General features: G+C 38.5%; 1 protein-coding gene across 5 annotated transcripts in view; it reads left to right on the forward strand.

Annotated features, from left to right (window-relative positions):
* The window catches only part of LOC119232357 (olfactory receptor 1P1-like), a 251030-nt gene that overhangs the window by 127870 nt on the left and 105617 nt on the right, over nucleotides 1-17543 (forward strand). For all 5 annotated transcript variants that reach the window (XR_008549515.1, XR_005122053.2, XR_008549514.1 and 2 more), the window contains exon 6: nucleotides 7110-7286. The gene's annotated coding sequence lies outside the window, so the exon portion shown is untranslated. The remainder of the gene's footprint in view (nucleotides 1-7109; nucleotides 7287-17543) is intronic.

Here is a 17543-nt window from a genome sequence, read left to right on the forward strand (position 1 = left end):
CTAGAGTATCAGAAAGCATAGCTCTCTTAGGGAGCAACATGGCGGCGAGGAGACGCTGCGAGTAAGATCTCCCATTAAAAAAAGTGAATAGGGAGGAAAAGCGGCAGGTCCCAGTGAGAACTGGGACACGGAAGATAAACGGGTGACGCCAGCGAACTGCCCGAAGAAGAAAGTGGCCATAAAAGAGGACTAGAAGGGAGGGAAGCACAGAACCCTGCTCCCCTCCCCCGCCCACAGAGGCGGCACTCTCCGACCGGCAGAGAGGAGGAAACAACAAACCAAAACGGCCCACAAGAACAAACGACGCAGCAAGCGGGACTGGGAGTGGAAAGAACTATTGCAGCCACCACACCCCGTGAACGGGAGCTGAGGCGAACCCTGCAGGATCCGCCGCAGCGGTGAGCGAACGGCTCCGGGCGCCATTAGAGAAGAACAAAGACCCGGGAGACGCGCACACAGCCCGGGCTGCCGGTAAGCTGGCGCGGAAACACGGCGCGCTCGGGAGCTTGAAAAGCAAGTCGCAGACCTGGATCGCGGCTGCCCAGGTCCCCGCGCCTGCGACCTAGGCTTGCGGGGAGACGACCTAGGCTTGCGGGGAGACGCGCGGAGGTCCTCACTGAGGTGAAGGTCCCTCCCTGAGTGAGCAGGAACCAGGCGCCCAGGCACGGGGCAGTGCAAAAGGCGCCATTCCCGCGCCACTGAACTGGGCTACAGCCCGCGTCCTGGAACTGAGGGCTTTGAACTGAGACCCGGGGCACGAAAATTCGGGGCGTGGTTTCTCCACGACGGTGGGGCACAAGGCAGACACAGCACCCCAAAGCTGTTGAGGTGTACCCTACCATTCCCGCTCTGTTCTCTGTCCCACGGGGTGGGGGGAGGCGAAAAACAGCCCCCCAAGGACAATAGGAGAGATCTCTGGCGCCACCTAGCGACCAGGAAAAAAAAAGTCACTAACACCCTATAAAACAGGACATTTCTTTAAGACTGCTTGAAAAGGGCAGAAGGTTTCTGGCGGACCCAGTGGCCAGCCGGGAAGTTATTCCACGCCAGGCCCCTTCCGACCAGCAGTCTGAGCCCACAGAGGGAGCAGGCACCCACGTCCGGGGCAGACCGGGGCGCAGAAGAGTGTGCCTGAAACCGGAGGCGCAGGGACTGCATCCCGCTTCGCCATTTGAGAACAGGGACATTTCTTCAGTAAAAACTGCCTAAAACCAGCAGAAAGCTCCCCAGAAGACAGAGATGGCTCCTGAAGAGCCAGAGGGAGCGGAGAAGTTCACCAAGATGTCAGTCAGTCCGAGCAACACAGTGTCCCAACGCATACGACAAATTAGAAAACAGACAGTAGGGAGTAGAAGAACCACACGCAACCTAACAACTCCTCAGGAAAGAAGCACACCACAAAAAGAAACCACTCCCCAGATTGCAACGACAGCAACTTGGAAGAACTTCTGAGCCTTCCAGAAAGAGAATTTAAAATTGCCATGATTAAAATAAAATTGCCATGATTAAAAAAGTGATAGATCAGAAGAAGGAAATTGAGTCCCTAAAGAGGGAAGTAAGAGAAATGCAGGAGATCAAAGAATTAATGGAGGAACTAAAGAACTCTGAGAAAAGCAATGAAAGCAGAATAGATGAAATGGAAGAACGAATAAGTAATCTTGAAGACACAGAAATAAAAAGAACCAAAACAGAAAAGGAAAGAGAAGTACGAAGGAAAAAGAATGAAGAAAGACTTCGGGAACTATCTGACTCCATGAGGAAAGGAAATATAAGAGTTATAGGAATTCCAGAAGGAGAGGAGAGAGATGTAGGAACAGAGAAAATATTCATGGATATAATTGAAGAGAACTTCCCAAATGAGAAGAAGGAGCTGAAAATTGATATACAAGAAGCAAGAAGAACACCAAACTTCCACGACGAAAGGAAAAACACAGCAAGACACATAATAGTAAAGCTCCCAAGAATCCAGGACAAGGAAAAATAATGAAGCTGACAAGAGGGAAGAAACAGATAACATTCAAAGGAAACCAATCAGGCTGACATCAGACTTCTCTGAAGAAACACTACGGGCAAGGAGAGAGTGGAGGGACATAGTCAACAGACTCCAAGAAAACAGATGCCAACCAAGAATACTCTATCCCGCAAAGCTCTCTTTCCTCCATGAAGAAAGAATATGGACCTTCCCAGACAAAGAGAAACTCCGGAATTTCATTGCGACTAAACCCCCACTCCAAAAAATACTACAAGGAATCCTAAAGCCAGAACCTCAGAGGGACGAATAACAACGAAAGAAGAGCAAAAAAAAAAAAAGTTATTAAAAGAATAAATAAATAAAATCAAAGGAAAGACAAACATAATGGCAAATACAGATGCTAACATATCAATATTAACTCTAAATGTAAATGGACTAAACTCTTCAATAAAAAGACACAGAGTTGCAGCCTGGATTAAGAAACAAAACCCAACCTTTTGCTGTCTCCAGGAAACACATTTAGCTACAAAAGATAAAAATAGGCTCAAAGTCAAAGGATGGAAAACAATCCTACAAGCAAATGGGCCAAAAAAGAAAGCAGGAACAGCTATACTTATATCAGATAAAACAGACTTCAAACTCAAAGAAATAAAAAGAGACCCCAATGGTCACTACATTATGATTAAGGGGACAATACTTCAAGAAGAAATAACACTCATTAACATATACTCACCAAACGAAAGAGCACCAAAATATATCAGACAACTGTTGTCCTCTCTGAAAACAGACATCAGAGAAAACACATATGTAGTGGGAGACTTCAACACACCACTATCAACAATGGATAGATCAACAAGACAAAAAATAAGTAAAGAAACTAAAGCTCTAAATAAGGACCTAGAGCATTTGGGCTTAACAGACATCTATAGAACACTAAACCCAAAAAAAACGGAGTACACATTTTTCTCAAGCGCACACGGATCATTCTCCAGGATCGATCACATACTGGGGCACAAGACAAACATCAACAGATACACCAAGATTGAAATCATACCAACCATCTTTTCTGACCATGAAGGCATCAAACTAGAAATAAATCACAAAAAGAAGGCAAGGAACTATCCTACCTCATGGAGATTAAAAGCCACACTACTGGAAGACCACTGGACTAACGAGGAGATCAAAGAAGAAATTAAAAAATTCTTTGAATTGAATGACAAGGAGGACACCAATATCCTAAATGTATGGGATGCAGCAAAAGCAGTAATAAGAGGAAAATATATAGCAATAGAAGCTCACATCAAAAAACAAGAAAGAACTCAAAGAAACAACCTAATCTCGAAGCTCAAAGATCTAGAAAAAGAACAACAAAAAAACCCCAGAACCAGTAGAAGAAAAGAAATAATAAAAACCAAAGCAGAAATAAATGAAATTGAAACTAAAAAAACAATCCAAAAGATCAATGAAACCAAGAGCTGGTTCTTTGAAAAAATAAATAAAATAGACAAACCCCTAGCCAGGCTCACAAAGGAAAAAAGGGAGAAAGCACAAATACACAGAATCATAAATGAAAGAGGAGAAATCACAACGGACACAGCAGAAATCAAAAGAATAATCAGTAACTACTATGAACAGTTATATGGAAACAAGTTCAACAATCTAGAGGAGATGGACAAATTCCTACAACTCTACAATCACCCAAAGCTAGATAAAGAAGAAATAGAACACCTAAACAGACCAATTACAAGCAGCGAAATTGAAATGGTAATTAAAAACCTCCCCAAAAACAAAAGCCCAGGACCTGATGGATTTACAAATGAATTCTACCAAACATTCAGAGACGAATTAGTGCCTATCCTTCACAAACTCTTCCAAAAAATTGAGAAGGAAGGGACAATACCAAACACGTTCTATGAAGCCAATATTACACTAATACCAAAACCGAATAAGGACAACACAAAAAAGGAAAACTATAGGCCAATCTCCCTAATGAACACTGATGCAAAAATCCTCAATAAAATTTTAGCTATCAGAATCCAACAATGTATCCATAAGATAATTCACCACGACCAAGTTGGATTCATTCCAGGGGCACAAGGATGGTTTAACATCCGAAAATCAATCAACGTTATCCAACACATCAACAAAAAGAAATATAAAAACCATATGATAATATCAATAGATGCTGAGAAAGCTTTCGACAAAGTGCAACACCCATTCATGATAAAAGCCCTTGAAATTCTTGGGATACAAGGAACATACCTCAACATCATAAAGGCCATCTATGACAAGCCAACAGCCAGTATCATTCTCAATGGTGAAAAGCTGAAAGCAATTCCATTAAGATCTGGAACAAGACAAGGATGTCCACTCTCACCACTGCTTTTCAATATAATACTGGAAGTCCTAGCCAGAGCAATAAGACAAGAGAAAGACATCCAAGGAATCCAAATAGGAAAAGAAGAAGTCAAACTATCACTATTTGCAGATGATATGATAATATACATAGAGAACCCCAAAATCTCCACAGAAAAACTAATTCAACTCATCAATCAATTCAGTAAAGTGGCAGGATACAAAATCAACACGCAAAAGTCAGTAGCCTTCCTATACACAAACAATAAATCTGAAGAAGAAGAAATCAAAAAAACCACCCCTTTTATTATCGAAACAAAAAAAATCAAATATTTGGGAATAAATCTAACAAAAGAGGTAAAGGACCTATACAAAGAAAACTATAAAACACTGTTAAAAGAAATAGAAGAAGACACAAAGAAATGGAAAGACATCCCCTGCTCATGGATTGGAAGAATAAACATTATTAAAATGGCCATCCTACCAAAAGCAATATACAGATTCAATGCTATTCCAATCAAAATCTCAATGGCATTCTTCAAAGAAATAGAACAATTATTGATGAAATTCATATGGAATCACCAAAAACCCCGAATAGCCAAAGCTCTACTGAAAAAAAAAGAAGGAAATGGAGGCATCACACTCCCAGACTTCAAACTATACTACAAAGCCATAATCATCAAAACTGCATGGTATTGGAACAAGAACAGACATACAGACCAATGGAATCGAATAGAAAATCCAGAAATAAACCCACAGATTTATGGTCAACTAATCTTTGACAAAGGAGCAAAGACTATGCATTGGAGCAAAGAAAGTTTGTTCAATAGATGGTGCTGGGAAAACTGGGTCGCTACATGCAAAAGAATGAAGCTTGACCACTACCTCACACCATACACAAAAATCAACTCAAAATGGATTAAAGAACTAGACATAAGACCTGAAACCATAAAATACATAGAAGGAAATATAGGCGAAACACTACGGGATTTGCACATCAAAGACATCTTTACAGACACATCACCCAAAGCAGTGATAGTGAAGAGAAAGATAAACAGCTGGGACTACATCAAATTAAAGAGCTTCTGCACAGCAAAAGAGACAATAACAAAAACAAAGAGAAACCCCACCAACTGGGAGAACATTTTTGCACCCAACACTAATGATAAAGGACTGATCACAAAAATCTGCAAAGAGCTGATGAGACTCAGCAACAACAAAGAAAATAATCCAGTCAAAAAATGGGCAGAAGAGCTAAAAAGAAACTTCTCTGAAGAGGAAATGCAAATGGCCAACAGACATATGAAAAAATGTTCAACATCACTTGTAATCAGGGAAATGCAAATCAAAACTACCATGAGATACCATCTCACACCAGTGAGAATGGCACATATTAAAAAAACTAGCAACAACAAATGTTGGCGAGGATGTGGAGAAAAAGGAACTCTTGTGCACTGTTGGTGGGAGTGCAAACTGGTCCAACCACTATGGAGAGCTGTGTGGAGATTTCTGGACCTACTAAACATAGAGCTTCCATATGATCCAGCAATTCCACTCCTAGGTATTTACCCAAAGGACACAGAAACATCAATTCCAAAGAGCACCTGCACTCCTATGTTTATAGCAGCACTGTTTACAATAGCTAAGCTTTGGAAACAACCCAAATGCCCAAAAATAGATGACTGGATCAAGAAGATGTGGTACATATATACCATGGAATATTACTCAGCATTCAAAAAAGATAAACACATGCAATTTGCAGCAACATGGATGGCACTGGAAGGGATCATGCTCAGCGAAATAAGCCAAAAAGAAAAAGAAAAATACTGGATGGTCTCACTCATAGCAGGAATCTAGAAAACTTAAATAAGGGACCAGGAAAATGAATATAAGAAAGTGAAAATCAAAATCAACAAAAAACTGTGAACCAGAGACACTTTTTGGGGGTGGGGGGTGGGAGGGGAAGGATTGGGGTCAGAATGGGGCGTTTGCAATTGTATGGGGGAATATAAAAATAAAATTTAATATTTAAAAAAAAAAAAAAAAAAAAAAAAAAGAAAGCATAGCTCTCTTAAAGGCAGCATGCAGTGAAAATGAAAATATAGAAAATGGTGGGGGGCAGTATGGCAAGAGAGAGGATATAAATAAAAGTAGCAAAATCTAGAAAATAAGACTCAAAGAAGACAGAAAAACAAATTATGTATATTTCAATAAGTAATAGTGATTGATTTTGCAGAAACACGTTATATGAATAAATTCAGTATGAAGAACCCATGAAGTTCCAAAAAAAGAAATGAGAAAAAAATTATCAATATATTTCTATCAGAATGTAAGACCACAGAAAATTTTTAAAGTTTTTAAAGCTGAGCTTTAATGAAGTATTAATTTTCCTTCTCTAGAATTAACTATGACATAAACTTTGTTTTGCCATTCTAATGTAATCTTTTATAATTTGGGTCAAAATTGTGCACCCACAAAATATTTAACATTGTTTTGTATATTTCAATTTTACTTCAGGTATCATCCAATATGTATTATGAAACTTGCTTTTTTTCTTGAAATGATTTAAGCAGGAAGGTGATAGAATTTATATAGACTTTAAGAAAAGTGAATTATTATGGAGACAATAGGTAGGAAAGAGATAAGAGACGCAGAGTATGATCCACACAGCAAGGATAATAGATCATAATATTGTGTGAATGCAAAAGGTAAGAAACATAATGGGGTATATAGCAGTTCTAACACTTTATGTATTTACTGAGTTTGATTTTTTCTTTTACAGTGTTATCCTGGAAGAAGAACAGGAAATTAATGCCCACTGATATGCTGGTGTGTTGGGTATGCTCTCAGCTCTGATCACATGGCAACAGTAGCTGCACTTCAAGGACCACTGCTGGACACTCCCTCTGGGGAGGGCAGCTGCTGGTGACCCAGGAGCCACATTCATCCAGGATCTAAGGTATAGCAGCAAGCTTCTTCAGAGTCTGACATTTTCTGGAGCCCACAGTCCCCGGTGCCCCTTAGTCCTCACGGTCCTCTGATTATAGCCCAGATACCATTGTGTCCCACTATCTTCCCTTTCTCCCCCCTCCCTAACCCCCATGCTTATAGTGACCTTCATAAAGCCTGTGAGAAAAAATGCAATTTGGACAGGGAATGCCTTTGGATTCATACATTTTCTACTGTCTCCTCCTCATAAGAAATACTAATTTCTGCAGCAATCTTTGGTGGCTTAAAGAATGTCGTTTCAGATATCGGTGATCAAGGGGATACTTTTTGGATGGAGGCGGTGACCATCTAGTTCAGCCTAAGACAAGATTCTTAGAGAAAATGCCATTACTGCAGGACCACATCCTCTTCATTCCCAGAAACTGCTCCTGAGGGAATTTATAGGGCATGGGGCAATTACTGAGTTTCAGTCTCCCATAGGACTGCTGAGCGACTTATACTGAAGTTACTTGGGAAATAAATGAACAGCACAAGTTCCCTTATAGCACAGAGCTGAGAACACCTGAGGCATTTCTGATGTTAATGACAAGGAACCACCTTCTCTGCAGTTCTGCTGCTTTTGGGCTACAGAAAACTTGCTGGAACAGAGGCAGGCAGCCTGTACGTGAGGCTGTTATTATGCTCAGTGCTCATGGTGGGACAGCCTCTGAGCCCTCAGCAGAATTTTCATGTTAATTTCATGATGTAGAGGATGGAATAAGAAGCAGTAGGTCTTTGGTGGTCGTGACTGAGCCTGATAGAAGTAAGAAGGTAAGCTCCTCAGCTGGGATGAGGCACAAGCTCCAGAGCAGACTCTTTGGGCACCACAAACACAGACCAAGCATGCCCTAATGCAGTCAAGATGTGACGAAAAATAAGGGGCACAGAAAAGAGGTGTTGGAGGAGACAGGAGATGGACATAGGAAGGCTTCATAATCGAGGAGAACAGAAAGGACTAGAGCCAGCCCACGGGACTGGGAAGGGGAGAGGAAAGGGACTGGACTGGTGAGAAAGTGTTTCTTTTCACACACAAAAAAGCCCCAGGGTGAATATTTGGGAATGGCTGTGGATTTCGTATTCTGTCCCCGATGGTGGAGCTTAAAAATCTCGGCACAGTAAAATAGGGAGTCTGTGTTTGAACTGAGAGCTACTATGCTATGGGACTGATCCTTGGCATTAAGTAGTCTCAATTTGGGTGGAAATGGAAACTGTCCGACTGGTCTTTTATTCTGCAACAAGTATGCCTACAATCTGTTTCTATAAAACAAGGTGATTTCACCACTTTTTTTTAAAGATTTTTTTACTTATACAAGAACTGGGGTACAGGCCAGATGTGCGGGAGATGAGAGGATTCACCAGAGACAGAGTGAGGAACAGAACAGGCAGATTGACTGAAATACACTGCAGAGGGGAGCAGCAGGCAAGACAGGAGAGGTCTGCCGTGCCATGTGGGTATCTCGCCGGCTGGCCAGGATAGAACCCGTGCTGCACTGGCTGCAGACAGCTTCACAGCGCTGTGCTCAACCACCTGCGCCACCAGGGAGGCCCGATTTCACCACTTTTAGACTTAAAAGGTTCAGGACAATTTGTAGGATCAGTGGAAAATATCCCTCCTCTACACATCCACAAATTCATGAGCTTTCCTTTTGTTTCTCTCATATTTATGGGTCTCTGTATTCTGAAGGTAAAATAGAGTAGCTCAATTATGTATTTTCCAGTGTTCATGCCCTTCATCACTTAGACACCATATGTTTATTGAACAAACCTTTGTGTCAAGCACTTTCTTTCAGGTGGGGAAACTGGACGTCATGAAGTGAGTATTCTCCATCATAGTGGTGTGTAAAACTGGGTGTTACCATTAACATTAGATCACTTGAAATAATGCTAAAAGATTGCAAAGTCCTCTTAGGAATATTCATGGTGAGATATTTTCAGTAGATCTACCTGTTCTGCTCCCCACTGTGTCTCTGGTGAATCCTCTCACCCCCACATCCCTCTGGCCTATACCCCAGTTCTTCTATTCATAAATATTACAAATAAATCTTTAAAATGTTGAGATTCAGTAATTTAATTGCAATTGTACCTTATATTTCAGTTTGGGGAAGAGTCAGTTTTTTTGTGATAATAAATTCTCAGCTAAGTACACAGTATGGAATTTTTCATATCTAGATTGAGTTTTGTCATTAAGTATAATTTTCTTTACATAGGTCTTGTGTTTTGGTTGTTGTACTTACTCGTCAGTGTTTTGTAGCTTTTGTTGTTACTGCTGAGATTTTCTTACCCCTGGGTCTATCTCGATTTTGTTAGAATGGAGAAAATATGTTATATATGAATTTCTCCTGTCCAACCTTCTTTTATATGAATAAATTCTCTGTATCCTCAGAAGCTTACACTGTCTCTGGCACTATTTATCACTCGGTATTCGTTGAATGAATTAATGTCATACAATTAGACCAGAAATTACTTCTCTCCTTGCCTTATGGCAGTTTCTCTTTGAAAAGAGAAAATGTAGATCATCCAGAAGAACAGAGGCAGAGCCAACTTGATATATGTCAAGGTTTTAAATTTTGAGAGAATTGGACTTAAGCCTTGGTTCTACACCTTAAAACTGTGAACTTGACATGTTATAGTTTTACTTAATTTGCTTGAATGTGAATATCCACATCTGTAGAGGAAGCTTATTGTTGCTACTTAATCTGTAATCTGAAGTTTAAGTAATAACAACTGAACTTTGGATATTGTTCTGCAGAGTAAGTCTTCAGTGTATGCTGATTTATTTAAAATGGATTGACCAAAGTTTATTTTTGAAATAAAAATATTCCAGGTTATTATAATTCATGGATTATTTATATTTCAATAATTATGTGCATAATTCAGAGATTTTCAAATGGAGTACTCTTTTTTCAATTTCAGTACAATTTGCATCAGACTCATGTATTATGCTGTGTCCATTTGGGTTTTTTAAAATCTTGGATTAAATCTCAGTTCTCCACTCTGAAGTATCATTTCTTTTTTTTTTTAAATCTTTTTTTTTTTATAGAGGCATGTTTTTTATTTATTTATTTGTTTGTTTGTTTTGTTTTGTTTATACATGCACTGGGTACAGTCAGAAGCGCGGGAGGGTGAGAGAATTCACCAGAGCCAGAGCGGGGAGCAGAGCAGGCAGAAGGACCGAAGTACACTGCTGAGGGGAGCAGCGGGCGGCAGGAGAGGTCTGCGCACCATGTGGGACCCTCCTCCGGTGGCCGGGGAGCAGCCGGGGATCGAACCGGCACCGCGGAGGCTGCAGGCAGCTTCGCAACCCAGCGCTCAACCGCTGCACCACCGGGGAGGCCCTGAAGTATCATTTCTTTTCTCACTATTTTTATCTCTTTGAATTTCATCTGAATTTTTTTTTTAGGAAATAGTAAATTGCTCTAGAAAATGGCTGGTCATTTTTGTAGTCTCCATGTTAATATTATCACACCCTATGCAAATTTTATAAATTAACATTTTTATGCTGAAATATTTTAAAGTAAACTCTAAACCTCTTATGCTAAATATTAAGCATTCATCTCTAAAAATCTTTTTCCACATACTAAGTAGTCTTGTGATTTCATATTTTATTTGATAAAATTGTTGCATTTCATAAATTCAAGATGTAGAACATATAACTTTGATACACTTACATATCATGAAATGATTGCCATTGAAGCAATATTTTATTTCATCATTACAGGCCAATATTATTGTCTATATGTATTATACTGTACCTTAGATCTCTGTGACTTATTTAATACTTATTATATGTTGTACTTTTAAATGCCATTAGTTTATCCCTCCTCTACCCACTGGTTATCAACCAATTTCCAAGTTTGACTTTGTTGGATTTCACATATAAACTATATTATATGGTAGTTGTCTTTTTCTGCCTTATTATCATGTGTTCAAGGTTCATCTATGTTGTTACAAATGGCAGGATAGCCTCCTTTCTCATGGGTGAATAAAATTCATTGTGTTTATATGCCATGTCTTTTTATACTTTCATGGGCACTGGAGGTATTTCCATATCTTGGCTATTGTGAACATTGTTGTGATAAAAATAGAAAATCCTATTTTCATTTCCTCTGGGTATACACCCAGAAGTGGAATTGCTAGATTATTTGATAGATCTATTTTCAATTTCTTGAGGAACTTCCATATTGTTTTTCATAGTGATACCGTAGTTGGACTAATTTACATTCCCACAAATAGTTTTTGGGGGTTCCTTTTTCACCATATTCTTGCCAGCACCTATTTTCTGTCTTCTTGATGACAGCTATTTTAACAGGTTTGAAGTGGTATCTTATTGTGGTGTTGGTTTGTATTTCCCTGGTGATTACTATGTTGAAATCTTTTAATGTGCCTGTTGGCCACTTTGATGACTATTATGAAAAAATTGTTTTTCCTGTTTATTTTTATTGAGTTGTTTGGTTTTTGATTATCAGTTGTTAGTTCTGTATATATTTTGCATATTAATCCCTCATCTAATAAGTGGCTTACAAATTTTTCTCCCATTCTGTGGAGTGATATTTTTCCATTATCTCTTTTGCTTTGCAGAAGCTTTTTGTGTTTGATGTAGCCCCATTTGTTGAATTTATTGTTTTTGCTTCTGTTATCATGTCCAAAAAACTATTGCCATGACCACTCCCTTTCAATGAGGTTCTTTTATGTTTCTTCTAAGCATTTTATGGTATCATGTTTTATGCTTAGTCTTTCTCCATTTCAAGTTAATGTCTGTGCATATTGTGAAATAGAGATACAGTTTTTTTGTTCAACATGTTTGTATCCAGTCACTCCAGTAACACTTGTTGATTTCCTTTTTGGGTATTCTTGACTCCCTTGTTGAATATTAGCTGACCACATGTGGTAGGACTTAATTCTTGGCTTTCTGTTCTGTTCCCTTGGTCTGTGTCTTCTACTTTTGTGCTAAAACCATACTATTTTTATTACTATGTTTTTGTAGTATATTTTGAAACCAGGAAACATCATACTATTGACTTTGTTCTTTTTTGTCAGGACTACTTTGGCTACTTGATATCTTTTGTGTTTCCACATAAATTTTAGGACCGTTTCTTCTATTTATGTTATGAATGCTTTCAATGTTGATGTAGAGTGCTTTGAATTTGTTTGAATTTCGGTGGTATGGAAATTTTAACAGTGGCATTCTTCTCATCCATGAACAAAGTATTGTAGTTTTTATTTTACAGATGTTTTACTTCCTTGTTTGTTTATTCTTTATTATGTAATTGTTTGCTGTGGTACTGTGAATGCAGTAGCTTTCTTTATGTCTTTTCCTGATGCTTCATCATTAGTGTAAAAGAATGACACTATAGGTTGGTTGCGTAACCTACTACTTCTTTGAAATCATCAATCAATTCCTACAGATTTTGTTTTGTTTCTGATCTTAGTGGAAATACTTTCAGTTTTTTACAATTATGATGTTGGCTCTTGGTTTGTCATATATGACTTTTATAGAGTTTAGATGTTCCATTTATCCCCATTTCATTGAGAATTTTTATTATAAATGGATATTGAATCTTATTGAATACTTTTTTGGCATCGATTGAAATGATCTTGTGATTTTTATCTTCCTTTTTGTTGATCTGGTAAATGACATTGATATATATGTGTGTGTGTGTATGTATGTATGCGTGTGTGTATGTGGTATGTATGCGTGTGTGTGTGTATTATTATATATATATAAATTCTTTCATCCCTGGAATGAAACCTATTTTATTGTGATGGATATTTCTTTTATTCTTTTAATACACAGTCATTACACAAAAATCAGCTGCATATCAATATGCAAACAATGTATCAGAAGATAGGGAAAAAGGGGAAACTATCCTATTTACAATCGCACAAAAAAATCATATACCTGGGAGTAAACTTAAGGAAGGAGGTTAAGGACCTCCATTTTACAGATTGCAAAATGGCCACATTACCTATAACAATTTACAGATTCAACATACTACCTATCAAAACCTCTGTGATTTCTTTCAAGGAAATTAAACAACCAATTATGAAATATGTATGGAACCACAAAAGACCCTGAATTATTAGGAAAAACAATGTTTTGTCTTCTATTATTTTTTCCTTATCATGAGAAAACTTCTTTCAAAATTTCTTATAAGGCAGGTCTGGTGGTGGTATACTTCATTTGCTTTTGTTTATCTATGAAAGCCTTTATATCTCCATCATGTTTGAATAATAATTTGCAGAGTAGACTATTTGTGGCTGGCAGCTTTAATTTTTTTAAAATCATGCATGTGTCAGTCCACTCTCTTCTAGGCTTTATGGTTTCTGCTGAGAAGTTTGACAAAAGCTTTACAAAGTGCCTTTGCATGTTTCATATCATTGCTTTCTACAAGTCTTCAGTATTTTTCTTTATTGTTAACTTTTGATAATTTAATGATGGATTTCTTGGTTTATGTTGTTTTACCTTTAGAAATTTCCATGTCTGTTAATTTCTTGGACATCCATGATTAGTTCTTTATGCTGGGGAATTTCTAAGCTATTATTTCTTTGAATAGGATCTTTGCTTCTTTCTCTATTTTCATCTTTTGGGATAACCTTTATCTTTGTTTCCCTTTCTAATGGAGTCTGATATTTGGAAGTTTTTTCTTTCCTTTTTTTTTTTTTAAGATTTATTTATTTATTCATATAAGCACTGGGTACAGTCAGAAGCGCAGGAGGGTGAGAGAATTCACCAGAGCCAAAGTGGAGAGCAGAAAAGGCAGAGTGACAAAGTACACTGCTGAGGGGAGCAGCGGGCAGCAGGAGAGGTTTGTGCGCCATGTGGGACCCTTGCCCGGCGGCCAGGGATTGAACCAGTGCTGCTGAGGCTGTGTGCAGCTTCGCAGCCCAGTGCTCAACTGCTGCGCCACCAGGGGAGGCCCTCGAAGTTTTTTCTTAACTCTTATTTCTTCTGTTCTACTTGAGTCATTTGTATATTTTCTATCTTATAGCTTACTAATTCTTTCTTCAGCAAGAGTAAGCCTACTTAATATACTTTCCATGGTTGTCTTAAGGGCTTTCATTGTATCCCTAATATCTGACATTTCTCTGGGACTTATTTTGTAATCTCAATTTCTTGATGAAGAACTTCTACTCCTCTGTTCTGACATCCTTATCCTGCTTTTATGTAGTTAACTGCAAATTTCAAATGTACTGAATTTCTTCATGATAGCTCTTCTAAATTTTATTTACTTTTCCAATTCGGCATCATTAATTTTGGTCTTTGGAACATAATCCTTTTTCCCAGCATCTTCCATTCTATATTCCCTAGGTCGAGCTTTTCTTAGCGATGTCTTACACTTTTCCCTCAGTAGGTGGAGCTGTGACCTTAGTTTTTTTGTTTTATTAGTATTATTATTATTTTTTAAGATAGTTTGAAGGGGCCATTATGGTATAGTGAGAGTCCAAAATGAGAGACTCAAATCACTGTCTTGGGGTAAGGGAGAGCAAGCACAGGCTGAGAAACCTTGCTGCTTTGCCTGTCTGCTGCTTCTCTTTGCAACCAGACTTTATCTCTCTAATAGATCCTTTATTTCGTACTCCAGCCTGTTCCTGGAGTCTTCTTTCCAGCTTCTGCCTTAGTATAATGGGTCTCTGTGGGTTTTGCTCCAGCTTCACTGTCCTTTCAATTCCAGAGTGGTTTGGGAATAATTCTCAGCTGCCCAGGCATGCTATTATCAGTTAGAGTCTTAGGGACTGAACACTCAGTCTTGGGACTCAGTCAGGAAGCAGCATGTTACTTCATGTTCACTGTGGATGTCACCTATGCCAGCCCCAGTGCAACAGAGCATGCATATGCTCTCCTCTAGTTTGTTCCTCTGCCAGGATTGGCCATCCCATGGCCATAGTTCCTCTTCCCTCTCTCTTCATCAATATCTTAGCAAGCAACCAAGCCCATGTCAGGGGAAAAAATGTGTAAGTCAATCCAGTGACAGGCAATGAACTGGTAAGATTTACATATGGGCAATAATTAATTTCTGGTTGTTCTTGCCTGAAGTCAAGTACTCCCCCATGTTGTGGCTCCCCCTAGTCAAAATTGCCATTTTGACACTGTTAATTCTTCCAGTCGATAAAACAGAATATCTTTTCATCTATTTTGTCTTCTATGTTTTTAACAAAGTCTTACAGTTTTCAGGTCCTTCACCTCCTTGGTTAATTTATTCATAAGTTTTTGGGGTTTTTTTCCGATGAAATAGTAAATGGGATTGTTTTCTTAAATTTATGCTTCTGCTAAATCACTGTTTACATATAGAATTAGAACATATTTTTATATTTCGCACTCTACCACTTTGCTGTATTTATAATTTCTAATAGTTTTTAATTGAGTCTTTAGGATGTTCTTAGTATATTATCAGGACATCTGTAAATAATAACTATTTCTTTTTAAAATTATTTTAATTTTATTTTTTACATCATTGTTCATTTTTAAACAATATTTGCTGCCCCCCCCACCCCTTCAGGTGTAGTCCCCATAGAGTTTCCTTCACCAGTGCACCCATGCACCATCACCTCAGTCCCCTGTGCTCCTCCCTCCCTCCCTCTGATCCCTCTCCTGCCTCCTCCTCTGCAGGATGACTCTGATTTATAATTGTCTGTTTTTGCTTTGTTGTGTTTTGTACTGTTATTTTTTTTTTACACTGATGTCTTATTTGGTTCCCCTATATTCCTGCTATAAGTGAAACCATCCAATATTTTTCTTTTTCCTTCTGGCTTATTTCACTGAGCATAACTCCTTCCAGTTCCATCCACATTGCTGCAAATGGGATGAGTTTATCTTTTTTGATTGATGAATAATATTCCATTGTGTATATATACCACATCTTCTTGATCCAGTCATCTATTTTTGGGCATTTGGGTTGTTTCCAGGTTTTACCTATTGTAAATAGTGCTGTAATAAACATAGGGGTACAGGTGGTCTTTTGCTTTTTGTTTCTTTTTTAAAATTTTATAAATTTTTATTTTTTTATTATTTTTAAACAATATTTGCTTCCCCCCACCACCTCAGATTGAGTCCCCATGGAATTCCTTTCCCCAGTGCACCCATGCACCATCACCACAGTCCCCTGTGCTCCTCTCTCCCTCTGATCCCTCTCCCTCCTCCTCCCCTACAGTGTGTCTCTGGTTTATAATTGTCTGTTTTTGCTTTGTTGTGTTTTGTACTTTTTTTTTTTACACTGATGTCTTATTGGGTTCCCCTATACTCCTGTTATAAGTGAAACCATCCACTATTTTTCTTTTTCCTTTTGGCTTATTTCACTGAGCATAATTCCTTCTAGCTCCATCCATGTTGCTGTGAATGTCATGAGTTTATCTTTTTGATTGCTGAATAATATTCCATTGTGTATATATACCACATCTTCTTAATCCAGTCATCTAATTTTGGGCATTTGCGTTGTTTCCAGGTTTTACGTATTGTAAATAGTGCTACAATAAACATAGGTGTACAGGTGCTCTTTTGAATCAATGTTTTTGTGTCCTTTGGGTGGATCCCTAGTAGTGGAATTGCCGGGTCATATGGTAGCTCCATTTTTAGTCGACTGAGGAACCTTCAGACAGCTTTCCATAGTGGTTGGACCAGTTTGCACTCCCACCAGCAATGTAGGAGAGTTCCTTTTTCACCACATCCTCGCCAACATTTCTTGTTGCTAGTTTTTTTGATATGTGCCATTCTTACTGGTGTAAGGTGGTATCTCAGTGTGGTTGTGATTATAAGGGATGTTGAACATTTTTTCATATGCCGTTGACCATTTGCATTTCCTCTTTGGAGAAATGTCTTTTAAGTTCTTCTGCCCATTTCTTGACTGGATTGTTTATTTTGTTTTTGTGGAGTCATGTGAGTTCTTTGTATATCTTTGTGACCAGTCCCTTATCAGTTAACTAGAGTGCAAATAATTTTTCCCAATCAGTGGTCTAGTTTCATTTTTTTGCATGTGGTGGTCCAGTTTTCCTAGCACCATTTATTGAACAAACTGTCCATGTTCCATTGCATATTCTTTGCTCCTTTGTCAAAGATCAGTTGTCCATATATAAATGTGGTTTTATTTCTGGGCTCTCTATTTGGTTCCATTGGTCTGTGTGTCTGTTTTTGTTCCAATACCAAACTGTTTTTAATTATTATGGCTTTGTAGTGTAGCTTGAGGTTTGGAAGTGTGATACCTCCTTTCTCCTTTGTTTTCATCAGTGAGGCTTT

Source organism: Talpa occidentalis, unplaced genomic scaffold (assembly GCF_014898055.3).
Source record: "Talpa occidentalis isolate TD23 unplaced genomic scaffold, MPIMG_talOcc4v2.1 talOcc4.7, whole genome shotgun sequence".
In the NCBI taxonomy this organism is placed as follows: domain Eukaryota; kingdom Metazoa; phylum Chordata; class Mammalia; order Eulipotyphla; family Talpidae; genus Talpa; species Talpa occidentalis.